Raw genomic sequence first — 7,500 nt, forward strand, 5'->3', positions numbered from 1 at the left:
GCAGCTATTTCGCTTTATTCACGATGGTTTTATTAGCAATCCATATATACTATGATTACACTATTACGGTCACTATGAACATAAGAACAAACGATAACATAAAATGGAATACTCTCTCCATGGAGCTTTATCACATGACTTGAAAGACAACTTCTATCCAAAGTGGCGATTGTTTCGCTGTCAACACGTGTGTGGATTAGCGGGTTATACTGGAATACTTAAAAAAAAGGCTCCAGTATAGATATTTTGCAGGGAGTTTTTGTTGTCATTCTATATACAACAGTTGGCATTCCAAAATACTCACCCATTTAATACTGGCCAGAGTTAACTTAGGTTAACTTTTCTTGCAGACATACGTATGTCTCTGAAGATAATGAAGTTCTGCGCCTCAGATTAGTCCGTGGGCGAAATGTTATGCTTGCCGTAATTGCAAGCCTATCCTGGATCGACAGGCTCTGTGGAATATGGCACAGGTGTAGGTGGTGTCTGGTTGCGAAAGCTTTGTTGCAACCTTCTCCCACTTGTGCTCTCTCCCCTCCTTTCACTACTGACCTCTTCTCTAAACACTCCTCTTAGTGTATGTCTTTAAATACACTGCCTGCTATTTCCAAATAGTCACCCATCCGGTACTGACTAGGTTCAACTTATCTAACGGAAACCAGTGTCTCAATGTGATTATATTTTATAATATCTAAAAATATAGGTGATTTACTAATTCGAAATTACCCGGGTTAGAGTGTTAGTGAAATTTTCTGTCACACAATATCCCTTGAGAATCGTCAATAGCGGATGTTGTTAAAATCCTTGAAGTATTCAAACGAATAAAAGTGGCGTAATGAATGAAATGTCTCGTTTTTCTGCCCTTTTTACAGAATATCTTTCCACAAGTTTTGACAGTTTCTTAATTCTTTATGTAAATCATATGCATTCACAGCTGTGACAGGGTGAACCCTTCGCAGTTTCGCGTTGGCATATCAAATATTTCATAACCCGTCCCATAACAGAGTTACGAACAAATAACGTCCTCGTGTAGCAATTAACCTACTTTATGGCCATTTAAACATTTTCTTCTTGTATTTATTATTATTGCTGCTTTTTATTGTTGTTGTTTTCTTTCGGTCCTTCGTTTCTTCTTCTTCTACTACTACTACTACTACTATTACTACTACTACTTATTATCATTATTATTATTATTATTATTATTATTATTATAATTAACAACAACAACAACAGCTTCGTCGATCAGATGAAGGGTAAATAACCTCTTATATCGTTCATAATAATAGTATTTTCTCACAAAAAACTAGACTGGCCTAAAGCCATCTGATGCAACGAAGTGAGTGGGCTCAGTTCAAACTTTCTCAAGTCAATAATAATAATAATAATAATAATAATAATAATAATGATTTCGTTTATCAACGTCTCTCTGGAAAGGCATGTCATTCATTTCTAAAGGATTTCCCTTAATCCCGGCTTCACACCAGGAGCTTCAAAGGGGGTTTCCTAAGGATGTTGGTGGTATCTACAATTGCAGAGGTCTGAAGGCCACCTAAAACATCGGGAATTTGTAGTTTTTTCAATTGTCCTTCCAGACGACTTGATACTACTCCTAGTGTACCAACTAAGACCGGTATTATTTGCGTTTTAACCCCGTGTATATGCCTTATCTTCAAAGACAATGAAGCATAATTGCTCCACTTCTCTTTCTCCTTCTCTCTCACATTCTTGTCCCAGGGTACTGAAAAGTCTACAATCTGCCAGTTTTTTTTGAGACCTTGTCAATGACGACCAAATCCAGACGATTATATTCCAATTGCTTGGTCGTTATGACACTTCTGTCCCACAATACCTCTACCTTGCCATCCTCACTTGTTCTCACTTCATCAGGCACCTCCTCAAACCATTTTCCAGCACACTTTACACCTACCCTCTTACACACCTCCCAATATATTCGGAGTCCCATACGATCGTGTCTTTTGCGGTACTCTTTCTGGGCCAGTCAACTACACCCTGCTGCTTCGTCTCACATACCTCCACTTCATTGGCCACAACCTTAAGCATCCACTCTTCACTTCTAACCACATGCTCCTTCAACGACATCTCGGTTCTAACACAATCTTTTACACTTTTCAATCCTCTCCCACCATCTTTCCTCTTTTGATACAGCCTTCCTACGCTACTTCGAATGTGAAATATACCAAACATTGCTAAAAATGTTCTTGTTTTGATATCCATGGCATGCAATTCCTTGTCAGACCATTCTAAAATCCCCGCACTGTATCTCAAAACATTGACTGCCCATGCATTTACTGCTTTCATTAAGTTTCCTCCATACAGTTTCGACTTTGCAATTAGTTTCACTCTTCTAAGATCCTCCTTCCTGACTTTCTCCTTCGTTTCTCTGTTCATGATGCCTACTCCCTCCAACACTCCCAAATATTTATATCCTGTATCTATTTCTTTCATGATTTCTCCATTTGACAGCACCATTCCATTCGAATGAACCTTTACTCGTCTTTTCATCACCAGCACCGCACATTTACTAATCCCAAACTCCATCCCAATGTCTTCTGAGTATGTCCCCACAATTTCTACCTCTCCATTTCCTTTTCATTTCTACCGAATATTTTCAAATCATCCATAAACAGTAAATGGTTGAGGTGTCTGTCACCAGATCCAAAGTTATACCCCAGTTTTTCTCTCTTCAAGAGGATACTCAGTGGCATCATTATCATTACAAAAAGAAGTGGCGATAACGAATCTCCTTGAAATATTCCACGTTTAATGCCAACCTGCCCCCATCTCCTCCCTGTTTGCTGTCAGCACCGTTTTCCATTGAGCCATACTTGTCTTCAAAAGCCCTACCACATTCTCAGCAACCTTCATCATCAATAGTGTTTCACGTATCCATGAATGAGGAACCATGTCATAAGCCTTTCTGTAATCGATCCCTGCTACGCTCAGATTCTTCTTCTTCTTCTTCTTCTTCTTCTTCTTCTTCTTCTTCTTCTTCTTTGCATCCTGCATTAATGCTTTATCAATTCGTAGTTGCTCTTTAGTACCGCTCGAGCCTTTCCGGCACCCCTTTTGTTCGTCAGGAAAAACACCATTACTCTCAAGCTGTTCATAAATTTTCTCCGCAAACATTCCAGTCAACAGTTTCCACATCAATGGCAGACATGTAATTGGTCTATAATTATTGGCATCTGTTCCCTTTGCAGGATCTTTCCTAATCCGTGTTGTTCTTCCCTCTACAAGCCAATCAGGGACAGCTCCCGACTCTACAACCCTTTGCAGGGCAGCAGCTATAGGTGGATAAAGGCATGGAAACTGTTTAAACCAGAAGCCCATCACCTCATCTGGACCAGATGTCTTCCAGTTTGTCATCCTTCATATGCCCTCCTTAACGCCATCGATGGTTATCTCAACGTTCTTCATCTGCTGCATTTCTGATAGCCTTTCTCTGACCTCTCCCAACCAGCTAGCCTTCTTATTATATCGTCCTTCGACAAACCAAATCCCATTCCAGAACTTCCTTGCATCTTTTGCATTTGGAGTGTTGTTATTTCCCGCCTGTTTACTACAATTTAATTCTTTATACAGTTGATAATAATAATAATAATAATAATAATAATAATAATAATAATAATAATAATAATAATAATAATTTCCTTATTTCTTTTTCACTTATTAAAACGCTGTTAATTTATTCTATTTTTGCTCTCTTTAATTATTTCTGCTTCGAAATTTTTTTCTCCAATTTTCATTATGGATGCTACTTTTGAGTATCGCCTGAAGAGAACTGTACTTACTTGTTACTGTCTAACCGAAATATGCTTATGAATGTGTAGCGTCATCTAAATGTTTATGCAAAACAAATAAAAAAGTATATCTTGCTCTACATTATATACAAGAGTGCTCAGTATTTAGAACTGTTGTATGAATTTTATTAAAACTTTACTAGTTCATTTCACCTCTGGAAGATACTAACCTGAAAAATTATATATATATATATATATACATATATATATATATATATATATATATATATATATATATATATATATATATATATATATATATATGTGCGTGTGTGTGTGTGTGCATAGAACATTAAGTGAGTAAATTTTAAAAAGAAACTAACTATAATTGTTTGTTAGTTAAAATAGATGATTTTTTTTTATTGTAACTGCATAGTAAAGAAAACTAAACATTCGAAAACAAGTTGGATTATCGTTTCATGACAGAAACGTTGCTCTAGAGATTCCAGAAGAACTAAAAAGAAAATAAACATAAAAAAGGTATTCCATCAAGTAAACAGTAGGAAAACCAATCATACGCACAAACACACATACGCTCATGCACACACATATATAAGCATACATGTACACACAAGTACACACTCAAACACGCACAAACACACACATATATACATACACACATACATATATACAGATATATATATATATAGATACACACAAAGCCACGCAAAAACATGAACATATATACTCATACATATATAATCGAATACGCACACAAACCTCCCCATATATATATATATATATATATATATATATATATATATATATATATATATATATATATATATATATATATATAATTTGTTTACGTCCAAAATAAAAATGGACAATCATCCGATCTTCAAGGTGGAGGCGCTAACCTCAATATCGTTTTAAAAAAATCAACATCAAAATCTACGTAAATATATAAACGATAAAAATTAAGACCGTAAATCGTCTTTGGCATCATAGCGTAATGGATAAGACACTGGACTGAAATACATAAGGTCCAAGGTTCGAGTCCTAATAACAGTCAAGCTACGTTAGAGAGAGGTAGGGCCCCGAAACATGCATGTGCGTAGATTACTGTTTTAAAAATAAATAAATAAATAATATATATATATATATTAGACCTCTTCAAAATTGACCTTTTTCTTCAAACATATAGAAACTGCTATTATTCCCATTCTCCAAGGTCTAAATTAGCTAAATATACCAGTTATTATGATCTTGGACCTTGGCTATGCCTGCCTCAAGGGCCATGTAATTTTATTGTTGACGTTTTTCAAAAACGCTGCAAAATCTAGGATATTATGTCCTTATTTTCATTGTAGCTTTCCAGAGGTTGATGCTATAGCATTGAAAGTGGTACCAAATGAAAGCTAATAAAATTTTCTTGCATATGGTAGTAAGCACAATAAAACACATGAACACCTGTGTAAATTTGAACTAATTTTAATGCACAAACAGCTGGGACACTACAAAAAATCAGTTTGGTAGTATGATAGCACTGCACTGACACATATATTGCATAAGAAACTGTCAGATAGGATGTTACTAATACATGTATTATCACTTGTTCAATGTGGCTTTTTTGAAACTGTCAAATTTTTTTCCTGTGGTACTCCACAACTTGTAGTAAGCAGCTTCTTTGCTCTGGGTCACTTGTGATCTGAGTTGCAAAGTCACTCATTAGTTTCACACCTCTCTCAGCCACATCATTGGTCACTTTCACTGACCTCACAAACTTCTGTGCATTCCTGTAGCTGTCATTGTCTTCCCAGGTGTCAGCAGGAGTAGTGAGCCAGTCACATTTCACTCGAAGGGCATCACACAGAAAGTGAGACTCTGGCCCTACCAGGTCTGTGAAAACTGTAGCTGCATTGATGACAGGAAACACTGGCTTGCCTTTCCTGTAACTCTCAGGTTTCTCTGTTTCTGACAGCTTGACTGCGAGCTTCTCTTTTGCAGACTTGGTCATGCTGGCATGTGAACTGAACAAGGTGAATGGTACTAGTTCCTGGGTCAGATACCAGCGGTGGTTGTTCATTTTCTTGAGAACAGAGGTTGCCAGTTCATAGTCATACTGTTTGTATTGCAGCATGTTCTTCATAAGCTGGAGGTCATGGATAGGTGCATCAGCTGCAGATGTGGTGGTCACCCAGTGGCTAGTGTAGAATAAGGCCAGGAACTTGTTCATCCTCTCCAGCTTGAAGATAGTGTCCGTGTTATATTTTAGTTCCTTGGAAAACATGAGCATCTTCATGCAGTAAATGTTCCTGGCCATCCAGCGGGCTTGGTGAATGGCACCTGGCTTGGCCCAGTGGATACCTCGAGGAGGTTCCTCACCAAGCAGGATCAGGCACAGCTCTGCCACCTCTCTGTAATCTGCCCTCGGACTTGCTTCCTCAAGGAAATTGCTTAAGACTGCAATTGTGCTTGTGTTCTTCTGTTTCAAGTCTTGTTCAACTAGGCCCAGAACTCTTGGACAGTCCTTAACCAACTTGTCTCACTTCTCTTTCACATTGCTGAACATTGTGTTGTCAGGACTCTTGACCTTGCCGAACACAGCCTCCCATACACTTCCAATTATTACCTCTGATATGTGATGGCGACAAGCAAAGTAGAATACCTTTTTGCCTAGTTTTTCTTCAATAAGCTTCGCTGCACCCTTGTTGATGCCACTGTTGCTTGCTGTGGTATCAAATACCAAGCCTACAATGTTGTCTGTGAGACCCCATGCTTCTATCAGTTCCAATGTAGCATTACACTGTTGGATTCCTGTGGAACTTTCTATGAAGGGCACACCAAGCAGCTTCCCTTCTTCATACTGTGGAGTACCAGAGACGAGCACTGCAAGACTTTCCACTGGGTATCTTTCACCAAGAACATCCCGTAGAAGTTTTCCATCCCAGTATAGTGTGCAGAAATCTGGCGGACTTTCCTTGAAGTTATTCATGTAACTTTGGCACAAGTTATGACAAGTGTTTATCCTATTTCGTCTTGTAGTAGAGGCTGATATAACAAAGTCATCAAGATCTGCGCCTCCTGCCTTCAACACTGCAGACACCATGGCTGTAGTCTGGTTGTCAGAGAGTGACAACCGATCTGCAGTGCTACAAATCTCTTCACTGGCCATAACTGAGTGTGGAAAGTGTAAGGTTATCGTACTTGGTTTTGATGAACAGCTTGGTGTTGTCTCAGTGTATTCTGAACCCTCACTAGTACCAGAGCCTTTACTGTTCTCTGGGTCTTCATCACTTGAAATTTTCCCAACTTCTGCTGCTGCAGCAGTCACTGATGATAACATTCTCTCTTCTCTTTCTTCTCGGAAGCTTTTCTCTCTAGACTTCTTCTCAAACACCTTATCATGACCTGACATGTGTGCCAGGCGAGTGGTCTGTTAATCCAAGTAGAAATTGACGTCCTCTTCCTTGGTCTCCTTTGTGAGCAGCCTGTTGCTTCTTATCTCCTCCACAACATCCTTTGCTCCAATATCAAATAACTTGTCTAAGTCCTTCAGAAAGTTAGCTCGTTTCTCTTCCTCTGGTTTGTTATTTCTTCCCTTGTTTTTAACTATTTTCCTGTACTTTTCATGGAGGATCATGAAACGGTTGACTGCATTTGGTCTAGTTAGTGTTTTAATCCTTGCCATATTCCAGAATGGCAAAACGCCATCCACTGTATCATGGGCTAAAGA

This window comes from Euprymna scolopes, chromosome 14 (genome assembly GCF_053919585.1).
Source record: "Euprymna scolopes isolate OS-2025 chromosome 14, ASM5391958v1, whole genome shotgun sequence".
Taxonomy (NCBI): domain Eukaryota; kingdom Metazoa; phylum Mollusca; class Cephalopoda; order Sepiida; family Sepiolidae; genus Euprymna; species Euprymna scolopes.